Source organism: Eumetopias jubatus, unplaced genomic scaffold (genome assembly GCF_037043125.1).
Source record: "Eumetopias jubatus isolate StellerSeaLion01/CBP00866 unplaced genomic scaffold, mEumJub1_p1.0 scaffold_13, whole genome shotgun sequence".
NCBI lineage: Eukaryota > Metazoa > Chordata > Mammalia > Carnivora > Otariidae > Eumetopias > Eumetopias jubatus.
This window is the reverse complement of record NW_028274819.1, coordinates 2,697,554-2,711,793: the sequence shown is the minus strand read 5'-3', so window position 1 is coordinate 2,711,793 and position 14,240 is coordinate 2,697,554.

Below are 14,240 nucleotides of genomic sequence, written 5' to 3'. Positions count from 1 at the left end.
ATATTCGTGGTTTTTTTTTTTCTCACCATGCACACACGTTACGCCTATTACAGAGGAGACGTTTCATCTGTGGTTTCATATTGGACATTTTTCTCGACATTTTCCGCATTCCCGAGTCACCAGGTACCACGTGGATGCTTTCTGTGAGTGCAGAGCCCCGCACCAGCCTACTACGATTTGACCATGCCCGCCTGGGGAACGCTCGGGCCCTGGCAGACTGGCCTCCCCTTTCCACGGGACCCCAGGGTCGCACCGGCATGGGCATGGTACAAGCAGCTGGCCCCGCCCACGCTGTCCACCAGGCGCTCGTCGGTCACACGCCACTGGGGAGCTGGAGGCTGGTGGCTTGGGACGGGGTGCTTGACCTCTCCAAAACCCACGGCAGCAACGGTATTCAAGTGTGGGGTGGTTGCGGAGGGAAAGGGCCCATGAGGGATGTTGTGGGTTAGTGTCCCCCCAAGAGAAGGCATGTTGGCATCCTGACTCCTGGCACCTTTGGAAATAAGGTCCTTACAGGTGTAATCAGGTTTAAAGGAGGTCATGCGTAAGGGCAGGCCCTCATCCAATGACTGGGGTCTTTTTTAAGAGGAAGAAATTGGACACAGACAGGAGAAGGTCATGTGGAGACAGAGCATCGCTGGAGTGATGTGTCCACGAGTCCGGGCATGCCCAAAATTGCTGACAACAGCCGGAAGCTGGGAGAGAAACCCGGAGCAGATTTTCCTCCCGCCCCCAGACGTAACCAGCCCTGCCCTCACCTTCATCTCGGGCTGCCAGCCCCTGGGACCGGGACAGAGTGCACTCTTGCTGTTTTAAGCCCCCCAGCGTGTGGCAATTTCTTACTGCAGCCACGGGACACTAACAGAAGGGGCCCTCACTGCTGTGAGAAAGGGGCCGCATCCCCGTCTTTCCGGGCCCTTCTCATCCTCAGACTGCGGCTGAGACGTGGCCCCCAGCCCAGAGAGGGCTTTCCAGAGTGGTCACTATGAATCCCTTCATTCTGCCTTATTTCTCTTCCCGTCACTTGTTATACACTGTTGGAAGGAACACGCTCCTTTTTCATTCAATTGGACATTTTCTTTTAACTTTGCCCGAAGATTTTAGCTCTGCACACACGAGGCTCAGCAGAGAAGCTCCAACGCATGCATTCCTGGGGGTGGCGGCCCTCCTTTCTTCCTTCCCTCCCTCCCTCCCTTCCTTTTTCCTTTGTTTTACTCTTCTTGATGAACTGTTGCTCACCCGCGAGTAGCTAAGCCACTCAAACCTAAGTCCAAACATAACTCAGGTAAACGGCATGGGGCGTGCGGCGCCTGTGGGCCTTGCGGCAACACGTTGGGGACAGGAGCTGATGGCGGGCTGGGGTCAGGCGCTGTGATCCCTGCAAGTCCCTTCTTGGAGTTTCAACACTTGCAAATTAAAAGCGAGACATCAAGATGACCAAGATGAATGTGGATCTCCTCGGCATGACCAGCTGAGCCTACCGCTGGCTGGGGAGCCGATGATATTCCGGCGAGGGCCAGAGTCAGCGCACGTACCTGCAGAGATCACTTGACCAGGAGAGGCGCGCTGAACTGAGAGTGGGCCCGGTCACAAGTGCACGGGTGCTCCAGCCACGTGGGTTTGGGCTAAACCCGTGAGCATTTACTGGTGAGCTCGGTTTTCTGTCTGGCGCACATGGACAGTGACACATGCCTCATGGGTGCTGGGTTAAGCAAGCACCATGCCTGGTCCCTAGGACTTGTTCAACCAACAATAACAATTATCATTACGTAATCAGTTGTGATCTGGAAATCAACATGTCACATAAAGCTATTGCACATTAAATTTCGAAACCATAATCGCCACAAGCAAGTTTCCTGGGGTGAGATGTTTCGTGCAGTCCCCCAGGGAGTATGCGGAGCTGCCCGAGGGGGTCCACCTTCAGCTCAGGCACTGGGGAGGACGGGCTCTTGACCCCATATCCTGACCCCAGGCCCAGCAGGAGAGTCCAGCTGTTCAAGTGAATGAGCCCTGCATTTCCTTAAATAAAGGTGAAAAGTGGGCAGATAAAGTGGGCAGCCTGGAGCGACAGGGCCTGGAGACCAATCAGCATGGCTCTGGTTCTTGAAGGCGACTCTCTGAGCAGTTACATAGCTTATAATGTCCAACTCCCTGCGACAAGTGATATGGGTTCTGAGCCAAGCCATGGACTTCCTTTATCAAGTCAGACTGATGTGGTATGAACTGCAACGTGGGGCACCTCCATCGGGCGCCCTGGGCCTGACCACCCGCCTCCCTCCACTGTGGATGTAGGAGGAGAGGTTCTTCCTGCCTGTGACTTGGTGAGCCTGATGGGTCCTTTGTCTGCTTGAGGGGTGTGACCTCAGAGAAGAGCATTCGTGTAAAGGCTTATGTTTTATAAACTGTAAAGTGCCATACACAGCTGGACAGTGACCATGATGAGAACATCAAGGACTTAAGCTCAGGATATTTTGAGTAATTTCAATTTCCCAGATGAAGGAGGATGGGGTGGGTGAGTGTGTAGGGGGTGGGGAGTGGTCTAGAATGGAAGACAGGTCAGTAGGCTGAAATATTTGGAGGGACTTGTGTGAGCCGCAGGATGGATAGACTATAGATGTGCACAGAGATACGCAGATACATGGATAGATGCACAGACAGACATGATCATTTCTATCCTCACATTTCTTGCACATCTGAGCTCAGACGACCACGTCTTCACCTAGTCCATTTGTTAAAAAGGAATCTGTCTCAAGACGGTCCTTACAGAAGAGGAGCGATGGGTCTGCTTCTCTGCACAGTTTCTAGAATCTCAGCTCCCTTTTGTAATAATACATAATTCAGTCCCATACATGCGTATGGGACCCCGACTCAGAACATTACTTTAGCAGGTGCAGGAGAAGCTCGGCGGAGCCCTCCTTCCTCCCCACCCCCCCATGGAGCCGAATCATCCCTGACGCCTCGGGACAGGATTCGTCCTCATGGGAAACAGATAGGTTGGGCAGAGTGTGGCTACTGTCTCTTTTTCTTATGAAAACGACATCAAACTCCCTGCGGCGGTGTCCCAGCGAGAGGCCACATAGAGCTGGAAGGGACCAGAACATGCAATGCTTACACACTTCCCATTAACAGTCCTTCCTTTAGTGGGAAATCACCCTGACTGGCTTCCAAGGTGTCTAACAAAAAGTGGAGAGAAACACGCCCCGGATGACTTCACGGGGTTATGATTGGCTGTTCTCACAGACACAACTTCAGGCTTGGGGCCAGACCCTGGATCCTCTCTCAAGGAGTTCCCAGCTTACAGCAGAAACATATTCGTGTTCTTTTTTTTTTTTTTTAAACACTTTAACTCATATGATAAGGACTATAAATAGGAGGCAACATTGTGAGTTGGCTTTGGAAGATCTGGCCAGATTCCAGACAAGGGAGCAGACAAGCCAAAGCCCAGAGTCTGGGCTGAGCGGGGCAGTCCTTGGAGAAGTACATGAGAAGCATGTTTCAGATGGTCTCGAGTGTCTTCAATTCCTTATGCCCCCACATCTATCGCATCTGTTCGGTTCGTTGAGATGTTAACACCAGCCGCCACACGGAGAGGACTTGCCCGTGCAGGACGCAGGTCTAAGTGAGCTCACATAGGCCCCCCAGCACCCCTGTGGGGCTGGGGGTCACCACTCTCAACCTGTCGATGAGGAGGTGGGCACAGGGGAGTAAGGTAAGATCTCCAGCTCCTGAGAGCTGCAGAGAAACTCAGTCCCACGCAGCTTGAATCCCTATATCCCACCTCTCCATCTGAGCGCTAAACTGCAAACAGCCATCAGTTCTCTGCAGCTTCTCTTGTTAAAAAGGTGAGCCTATTTTCCTGCTCTTAAATTTGGGCTGGATTTGTGACTCCTGTGACCAGCAGCATGTGATGGAGGCGGGTAGCATCCATCAAGAAGAACTGTGAGCCCCCTCTTGCTGTCCTAAGACTACCATGAGCAAGAGACTGAGGCAGCCAGCCAACTGCCAACCACCTGCCAGACAGGTGCAGGATGCCATCTTCAATCACCCAGCAACAGGTGACCCACCAGGTGGCCCCCAGTGCACCAGAGAGGCCAGACCAGAACACGCACCCAGCCGACCCACAGACTAATGAATAATAATGAGACAGTTGCTGCTGTAAGCCGCCAAGTCTTGGCACACTTGTTATGCAGCAACCGGTGACTGATACACTCTGCTACACTTCCTCTGTATTCTAAATAAATGGTCCTTCCCACACCCTCTGTGGCCTGCTGTCGACTGGCTCAAAGTCCCACCTGCTCACCAGTACATAGCACACGGAGAACACAGAGAAGCCAAGGATATTATCAGAAGTCACATAGTGATGGTCTAAACCAGGGGTTGGCAAACTACAGCCCCTAAGCTGAATCTGGCCCACTGACTATTTTGTAAATAAAGTTTTGTTGGCGCACAGCCATGCTCATTCACTTACATACCCCCTGCGGCTACTCTGGGGACCACCACAGCAGAGCTAAGTAGTTGAGACAAAGCCTAACATGTTTACTATGTGACCACGTATAGAAAAAGTTCGACAACCCCCTAGTCAGGACTTAATTCCCTCAACACTATGACATTAGTTCTGAAAGTGTGGCCCCCAGACTAGCAGCATTTACTTCACTCATTGGAAACGCAGTCCTTGGTCCTCACCCCACATCTACGGAATCAGAAATGCTGGGGATGCAGGCCAGCGATCTCGTTTTAAGAAGCCGTCCAGGTGATTCTGATGCCCACTGCTTCAGGATAAGACACCACAGCGCAACCACCTTTGATTCCAGAAGTGGGGTGTGACTGTTGATTCCCCAGCCTAAAAAGCATTTTCTTTCATTCTCACCGCCCAGCCCCTTGGAAAGCCGTAATTCCCTTGCAGCCTTATTACCCTAACTTAATCTGCCCTCAGCAAGATTCAGGACTAGCTCAGAATCACCCAGCAAAACCTGCAGCCCCCGGGAGCCTGACCGAACAGAGGTGTCATGGGAGTGATTTGGTGGCTGAGGAGACTGAAGTCGAACCTTCCCCGGAACCCTCTGGAATGAACGGACCATTTATAAAAGGCATACAAGAGGCTTGGAGTGCTTTCGTGGTACAAAATCAGTCCGAACAAACCCAAGCCTGCATATTTCAGTAACAAAGTCTGCATGAAGTAACCAACTTGCCTCGGTTTGTCTAGATTTTCCCTAGTTTTCACATGGAAAGAACCGAAGACCCGAGTCCAGTGGTCCCACAGGTCCAAAGGCAGTTCCAGCCAGTGTGGGGAAGCAGGTGCGGTTCCCGCCAGCCTGGGGCCCTGGCACATCTGAGCCCCCAGTGCGTGGGCGTCCCGCCGGATCCAGTACGCCTCAGGGAGTCTTCGGCTCTACGCCACTGCGTTCCTGGACCCCATCTCCACCATCACGCTGTCAGATGTCATGTCTCCCATCCGAACCATGAAGCCTGACTCCCTCGCAGGGCATGATTCCACAGGCCGGAGATCAGATCTGAGCCGAAACCAAGAGGGGGACGCTCAACCGATGGGGCCACCCAGGAGCCCCCGTGGTTAGTTTTTAACCACTATATAGTATTCCAGATTCTTCTGTAGGGGGTTTATGTTCATTTGAGCCAAGGGGTGTGTTTGATAACAACAGAGGGATGACAAGCTGCCCTATGAGGAGAAAGATGCCCCCTTACCTGGAGGACTTCATGGGGTACGCAGGGTGGGGCCGGAGCCAAATTTAGGGGAGACCCAGGTGAGGCTCAGCCCCACCATGTGCCCCTCCGAGCACGCATCCTCTCCCCCAAACAAATGTTGGTCAATTATTTAAATAACATGGCCTGAAGGGTCATTGGCTTGTTCCCCTAGGATGTCGAGGATGTCGAGCTTCCAGAGGACCTCAGGTTAACATTTAAAATGATGCGTTCAGGGGCGCCTGAGTGGCTCAGTCCATTAAGCATCTACCTTCGGCTCAGGTCATGATCCCAGGGTCGTGGGATCGAGCCCTGAGTTATCAGGCTCCCTGCTCCATGAGGTGTTTGCTTCTCCCTCTCCTTCTGCCCCTCCCCACCACTCATCCGCTCTTTCTCTCTCTCTCAAATAAATAAATAAAATCTTTAAAAAAATTTTTATTTTTTATTTATGTTTATTTAAACATGTATAATAAATACATGTTTATTTGCAGGAGTAATACATGTCAGCCCCACAGCTTTCCAGGGAGTGTGGAGTCAGAAGAAAGCTTCTACTCAGTCTCATCCACCCAGGATCCCAGGTCCTGGCCGCAGATCACACATAACCCAACCAGGACGGGGCATGCCTCTGGGACTCTAGATTTTACCCTTCGTTTCTTCATTTCTTCGTTTCTTCTTTCTCTCTTCGTGCCAAGCAGCCCAATTTCCTGGGTGCCCTCGGTGTCCCCTGGTGGCTGCTCACCAGACCACAGCTCTCACGGATCTGGCTCTCAAGTCCAAGATCCAGAAAGGTAACGGTTTCACATGCTATCCCTTCTGAAGCGAAGTTCGTATTTCCCGCTTTTCGATTTAGCCCTAAAACAATACATAGTCACTTGACGAATATTTTTATTTTTTTTCAACTAACATCTTGTTTTATTAAGATAGAAGCATTTTCAAATATATGTGTGGACATGTAAGGAAAGTTCCATATACTTAACTGTGAGAAAGAACATTTTGTAGACACTGTCTTTCAACCAACATCTTCTTTCATGAAGATAGAAGCGTTTTCTTTCTTTTCTTGAATTTAAATTCAATCAGCCAACATACAGTACATCATTAGTTTTTGATGTAATGTTCAACGATTCATTAGTTGCATATAACACCTACTGCTCATCACATCACTTACGAATATTTTTAAATTTGTTTTAAATGTAGTGGTAAACGGGAGAGGTGGTTTTAATCCTGTTGTATTTAACGAAAAAATCCAGTTCTGCGTCCTGAGGGAGTACAGGGATGTGGTCTCGGTCCTGTAGAAGCCACGAGGCTGTGTAGGGCAGGGGTCCACATGCTATGGCCCACGGGCCAAATCTGGCCCCACTCTCTGTTTCAGTAAATAAAGTTTTATTGGGACACAGCCATGCCCACTTGTTGACATACTGTCTGTGGTTGCTTTCTCACTATGATGGCAGAGTTGGGTAGTTGACAGAGATTCTACCACCCACGAAGCCTAAAGGATTTTCTAGCTGCTCTTTTCAGAAAAAGCTCACCTGCTCCCGGTTGAGTGGGTTGACAGAGACACCTGCAACAGTGAGCCGCGGTCAGCCTGGAAGGATGCTTCCCGTGTGGATGTCGCTGCCCATCGATCCATTCATTCGAAAAAATTGCTGCAGACCTACTGTGTGCCAGACGTTATTTCTGGCTGGAAAAGATTCCCAGTATTTTCAAATTTGGAGAGCTCTGGACTTTTCAGTTCGGACGAGAGTCATACCAGTTACCAGCATTTTCCACCCAAGGCAGCTCCTCACTCACTGTTTCAGGGCATCAACCCCCGAGCCCAGGGTCCAGACTGAAGGTTCGCCCCTCTCTCCGGGCACAGACCTCCCCCTCTGCTGGCCCCACCTCCACCACCACAAGCATGTCCGGATGATGCAGGAGGCGAAATTCATCTTCTGTCCGGCGTGTCAGTGGTGAGGTTTCAATTGCGGCCTGGCCCAGTGCCCATAGGAGGCGACAGGGAAGCGAATATTGGCAAAATCCGCCCCATCGAGGGCTTAGACCTCAAGGGATCTCCTCGCCTCCAGAGGGCTGCCCTGGCTGTCCCTGGCACAAATGCAAACACTTGTGAATTTCAAATGTGTCTTTGGGAGGAAATTCCAACGTAGTTTCATTTTCCAGGGGCCACTGTGGTGTGAGCCGCATCTGTCACTGAACCCTAGTGTCTGCGTGGGCTTGTCGGTCCGTGTTAGTCATGGTGACAGAGGCCCAGCCACTGTCCCAGGTGTCCTGCTGGGAATCCCCGACTCTGGGACCTGCGCACACACCCACAGAAATTTCCAATCCCAAATGACTTTAGAGTGAACGGGGTCGCAGAAGTACAAAAGTCATTTGGTTCAATTCCCACCCGGAAAGAAGTATTTTTGGGTTGTTTTTTTTTTTAAGCAAGCTCCACACCCAACGTGGAGCCCAGTGTGGGGCTTAAACTCATGACCCTGAGCTCAAGACCTGAGCCCAGATCAAGAGTCGGATGCTTCACTGACAGAGCCACCCAGGGGCCCCAGGAAGTCTTTTTTAAAAGTTGGAGGAAGAAGGTGGAAAGAAGCATCAGTAGAAAACACAAAACTGTTGATTTTCAAACAAGAGAAACATAACTCCCAAAGTGCACATAGCTTGGGATTCTCTGAAGCCCTGGGAGTGAGCGTCCTCCCTCTTACTTTTGCGTTCCCTGGGAAGAGGTGTGGCATCTGTGGGCCCGAGTCTCATGGGGTTTTGCGTTTGTTCAGCGACTGTTGGTTATGCTCAGTGACATTTTTCTCTTCCTATCGAAAAACGAAGAGGAGCCCAATAGACCTTAATTAAGCAGTGAAGGCATCGCGACCACAGCAGAGCTGCTCAAACAAAATGCTGCATGAAAGCCAGCACCGTGCCCCCCCACTGGCCTCCCTGCCCCCCCTTCACTGGGGAACAAGTGCTCCACCCAATCGGGCTCCCCGGTCACCTCCTAGATCACACCATTAATAAACACACAAGCACCTCTACGGGAAGGTATGAAGCTGCCTGCCTTCCTAGCCGAGGACGCCGGGCCGGTGTCAGGGAAGCTTGCCCTGGCGTCCCAGGCCATCATGACGCACCACAATGGCACTGTGCTGTAATGCGCTCCTGGCCTTGGCCCTGCCCCCGGACAGCAGTCGCAGCCTGACACGGCCCCACGCGCCACCTTTGGCTGTTATGTGCGCCTTCCTACTGTCCCTGCGTCCTCTCTCCTGGTTGCTCTGCAGCTAGTGGCCTCCGGGAAGCCGTCCTGCCACAGGACAGCAGGGACCCCAGTCGCCAGCCTGACCCCTAGCGGCCTCCGCCTGGGATGGAGAACCCTGGGAGCTGGACAGAGAGCCTGACTGCTGGGCAGAGCTGCTCGGCAGGGGAAGGTGACACGCTGGAGGAGGGCCCAGTGTCCTGGCCTGGACAAGCCAAGGACAGAAGAGGCTGTAGGCCAGCTCGGCGGGCACCCTGATGGAAAGGACTGTGCAGCCCGGGTGCAGACAGGCGCGGGCATGGCCCAGCGTGGAGATCCTAGCGGCGGAGCTGAACTAATAAGGGGGCCGGGACACCTGGACTCCGTATGTACCTAGAGGCGCGGTGACGTTGCTTCTGTCCGTCGGCACGCAGACACAGGGGACACAGTGGGGGTGAGCAGCTTAACAGCCTTGCTTCTGTGTGTTGAGGATCCCGTTGCCATGTCCACAAACACCCCAGAATGGCCCCCTGGCTGCTGACTCCCATCCCCGGGGCCCAGAACCCGACGGGAGAAGTCCCCCTTCCCTTTCGATTTGCGGCTCCAAGCGCTGGGGGCTTGGAAACAGAATTCCACGCCAGACGCTTTCCCCAGGGACCGGAAATTCCAGAATAGATAAAAGGCTATACACAGAAGCCGGGCGGGGGTGGGTGGGGAGAGCTCACGGCTGGCAGTTACGTGCAGGTGGGGAGAGCTCACGGCTGGCAGTTACGTGCAGGTGGGGAGAGCTCACGGCTGGCAGTTACGTGCAGGCGTTCTGGCGCGGGGGGCACAGCTCACAGCTCCCAACCCCGCTCTCACCTCTCGCCTCAGCCTGGACAAAAGCACTCAGACTCGGAGCGGCGTGTCCTCCCACGGGAGAGGCAGAAATGCAGAGCATCCGGCGGCTCTCCCGGGGTTGGTGTGAGGACAGCATGAGTCACGGAAAGGACTTGGAGGAAGTGGTGCACACCATGGGAGCACGGGCTCTGGGCCACCCTTCTGTCCGTCTGCGCGGGGACCCTCTGTCCTGCTGCCGGCTCCCTCTGCACAGAAAGTGGCTGCGGCCGCTGCCCCCTGCCCAGCTGTGTGTTCCAGCCCACAGCTGCCCCCTCCTCTGCTGGCCCGAGCGGAGGTGCGCCCGGCTTCTCCCCTTTCTTCATGAAAAGATGTAACGTACATACGATAAAGTGCGTTCGCTTTAAGGGTGCCGGGCCGTGAGTTCTATGCTCGCCCGCACCTGTGCAATTGGATCAAGACACAGAGTATCCCAGGCCCCGGAAAGTTCTGCCCGGTCCCCTTCCACATCGAGCACCCCGCTGCCCGGCCCTGGAGGTCTCCGCTCTTCGGTCGCCGGTGCGGTAAGTCGAGCCTTTCCTTGGAGTTCAAGGAGATGGAACCATACGGCGTATGCCCTGGAGGCTGGCTTCCTGCACGGTGAGCGTCATCACGTCTGGGCGGCTGTGTGGGTGTGTGGCTTCTCTCCACTCTTGGGCACTCTTCTGTTGCCCGGCTGAGCCTCGGCTCGTCCCTTCCACTGTTGACAGACGCCTGGGTTGTTTCCATTTGTGTTTTTCCGGTTCATGAACAGCGCCGCCGTGATCGCTCTTGTGTGTGTCTTTTGGGGAGCATAAACCTTTTGTCCCCGGGAGAGCAATCCAGAGCAGGAGCGCGCGGACGGCTCCCGGGGCACACGTACGCTTGGCTCTGAGAGATGCTGCCAGACGCTTTCCCCAGGGACCGGACCCCCTGCACCCCATCCCATGTGAGGACGGGCCCCCTGCTCCCCACATGCACCAGCGCGTGGTCTCTAGGCCCCTGGAATCTTTGCTTCTGGGGGAGGTGACCTGGCTCATGGGGGTTGTGTTGGCATTTTTCTGATGACTAATGGTGTTGGGCACATTCTCGTAGGTCCCCTGGTCACGCTGCACTCACTTCTTAATTTTGCGTGTAATGCTCTACTCCACAATGCTGGGTCGTGGGCTGGCCTTTCTCCTCCTGACCCGCTTCCAACAGAGCCTTCCCACAGGCAAGAAAGGGAGATGCAAGAAGCAGACAAACCCACGCCTGGGCCGCTGTCCCTCCTGGAGCAGCCTTCTCCCCGTGCACAGCGGCATGGAAGCCAAGCCCCATGGGCTGCTGGCAGCACATCTCTGGGGTGGAAACCAGACCCCCTCCCCGAATTTCCTTTCCTCTCTGTCCCAGCCACATGCAGCATTCCTGATCTGTAATGAGCCCCGCCGAGGGCTTCCTGAAAACTAACATTGAATACAGATACAGAGAAACCAACGATGAGATCAATCCAGCGCCCCACCACACAGCTCTCAGCAGTGTTAGCACCCGGGTGCATCTATGTCTTCCCTGCACGCATTTCATGGAAAATTTTTCTTATTAATAGTACTTGTAAGTTCCAGGCTGAGTGGGAAGGCGGTGGAGGAGGAAGACGCTGAGCTCACCTCCTCCCACGGATGCACCGAAGCTGCAGCAACCCGCATGTGTAGAGCCAGTCTCTCCGGGAGGAACCCGACGGCCAGCAGAACAGCTCGGCCACAGCGGAAGACATGCAGAGGAAGCCACTTCCAGAAGCGTAGCGGGGGCAGAGATGCAGGCTCTTAGCAACCAAACCCTCAGCACGGGGACCTGCGGGCGGGGGGATGTCTCGGCATTGAGGTCCTCCCTCGAAGGGTTCAAGCCCCACTCTGGGGACCCCTCTGGGGATCTGGGGAAGATGAGCCCCCATAATGTCTGGCTTTGAAAATCAGCGGGACTGCCCTCTGGAAGAGCCGGAGGGCTCCAGGAATGCACGACCCCGGCCATACAGGGCCAGCGCGCTCTGTCGCGCGGTCCGAGGCCCAGCACAGAGTCAGCGGGCAGAAGAGGCACTCGGGCCGCTCGGGAAGGACATCTGTTTACGGACTCATTTCCGGACCTGCACTGGAGGTGCGGGGATCTGTGGGAACTTGCTCTGGGAGCAGAAGCGCGGGCGCGGGCAACATTTTCTCGTCCGTCTTCAGCACGGCGGCCGCGGGAAGGCGCCTGTTCTCACCCTGTCCGCCTCCCTTGCCAGCAGGGCTCGGCCTGCCCTGGCGTTGCCCTGCAGACCCGTCCCGTCCAGCCTGCCCACCCCAGCAGCCTCCCCTCCACCCCGGCTCTGGCCCCTGGGAGGAGGGGGCCGCCCTGCCCACCAGCGGGCCTGCAGTCACGGCCGGCCCCGCCCCTCAGCGCCCCTGCAGCAAGGGAGGCCCGGGCACCAAAGGAGGACCCGCGAGCCCACGCGGGGGACAGCCCTGGGGCACCTGCTGCCGGTGCTTCTGAGACCCACGGGACGCCTTCCACGGCAGGCCACGACCTTCCTGTGGGGAAGCAGACTCCCCGCCGAGCGGGGAGCCCGATGCGGGACTCCATCACCATGACCTGAGCCGAAGGCAGTCGCTTAACCAACTGAGCCACCCAGGCGCCCATAAATAAAATCTTAAAAAAAAAAAAAAAAGAAATCCGTGTCCCCCTTCTGTCGATGAGGTTTAATTTAACAACAGGATTATTGCCTTAGGAGTGAATAAAGGAGAAAAAGTGAGCAAGACATGACAGAGGGTGGGGTGCCTGAGTAGGGGGCCCCCAAAGATGTCCACGTCTTGATCTGCAGAACCCGGGAATGTCTCCTCACAGGGCGCAAGGCACATTGGCAGCATGATTACCTCAATGACCCTGAGGCCGGAGATGATCCACATGGCCCCGTGTAATCACAGATGGCCACGTGAGGCAGGACACACACGGCTGCAGGGTAAGAGGCAGGGGCTGGAGGGACCGGGCCATGAGCCAGGAGCACCAGGAGCTGGAAGAAGTAACAGGAACCCCCCCCCGCCAGGAGCCTCCCGGGGAGCATGGCCCCGCTGACGCCTTGAGTCTCCTAAGACTCGTTTGAATTCTTCACTCTAGAACCGTGAGAAAATAAAGTGGTATTGTCGTCAGCTCCCAAGCGTGTGGCCATTGGTTACAGCAGGATTGCGAACGAACATCCCTCTACCTCTTGCTGGTTGTGTCGCTGGGGATGAGTTGCTTTAAACCCTGAGCCTGTTTCTTGGCAGAATCAGCCTCCCGAAACAGGGCCAGCAGCCTGCCAGCCCTCAGGGGGCAGAGCGAGCGCTCACAGGGACCATTCTCTGCCTAAAGATCAGAAAGCAGGCTGGTGGTAACATTTCCCCGCACACTGCTGGAACGAGTAAGGTGGGTTCCGGGAGAGGGGCCGTTGTCTTCCAAGGCCCCGTGGGGAGGGGGATGTGCCACGTTTCAGATCCTCCTGGACAATGGCCCCTCTGAACATGGCCACGGGTTCCTGCACCAGCCCTGTCCTGGAGGCGGCTGACACCTGGAGAGGCCCAAGGGACAGAAGCAGCCTTTCCCAGCGTGGCACCACCGGCCACGAGCCTTCAGCCCACCTGGCTCTGGGGGTCCAAGCAGCCCCTCTCCTGAGGAGGCAGAAGGCAGGCCGCGTTCCCGAAGGCCCAGGGTCTGTGGCTTCACAACTTCCCTGAGAATTTCCCATACTTTGTAACCAGCGCCTCACAGAGGCCCCCATGATCCGATCTCACTGTGCACGGAGGTGGGGCTCCTGGGCTAACCCTGGGCTTGCCAGAGCCGGGCCCTCTTCTGCACAAAGTGAGGGCAAGCCTGGCCTTGCATTTGCTGAGGGTGCTGCAGAAGGATCTACCTGCAGTCCAGCTCAGAAGTGCTAACACAAACACACAACACTGGGCTCGTGGACAGAGACAGAGCCAAGGTTTGAGCCCAGAACTCTTCTACAAATTCAGCCTGAGAAGCCCTCCCAAAGCAAGGCAGGAAAATAATGATTGCCGCTACTTTTCAAATGGGAAAGCCAAGGCACAGAGAGGGTAAGTCACCTGATCTAGGTCACACAGCTGTTCCACGGCAGAGCCAGGGCAAAAGCTCACAACCAGCCCACCCCGGCCTCCTCGAAATGAATTCACTCCATGTCTGAGAGAAGGAGGGGTCCACTCCACTCAGGGCCCTCCAGGACAGTGGCTCCCCAGGCTAGTCGGTATTCAAATCAGTCATGGGACTTGTGACAAACACAGATGCCTGGGACCCTGTCAGCCTGGGGGCTGAAATGAACGGGCAGGGTGAGCGGCAGCGTGGATAACCACTCTCCAAGCCAGCCTGGGTGGGGCCCGTGCTTGCTCTCATCCACTGGGCTGTTCGGGAGGTCACCTGCCCATTCAGCCAGTTCCTACTGGAAGCAGGGGAGACCCTGCCCGGCACCAAACACCTCCCCCCCGCC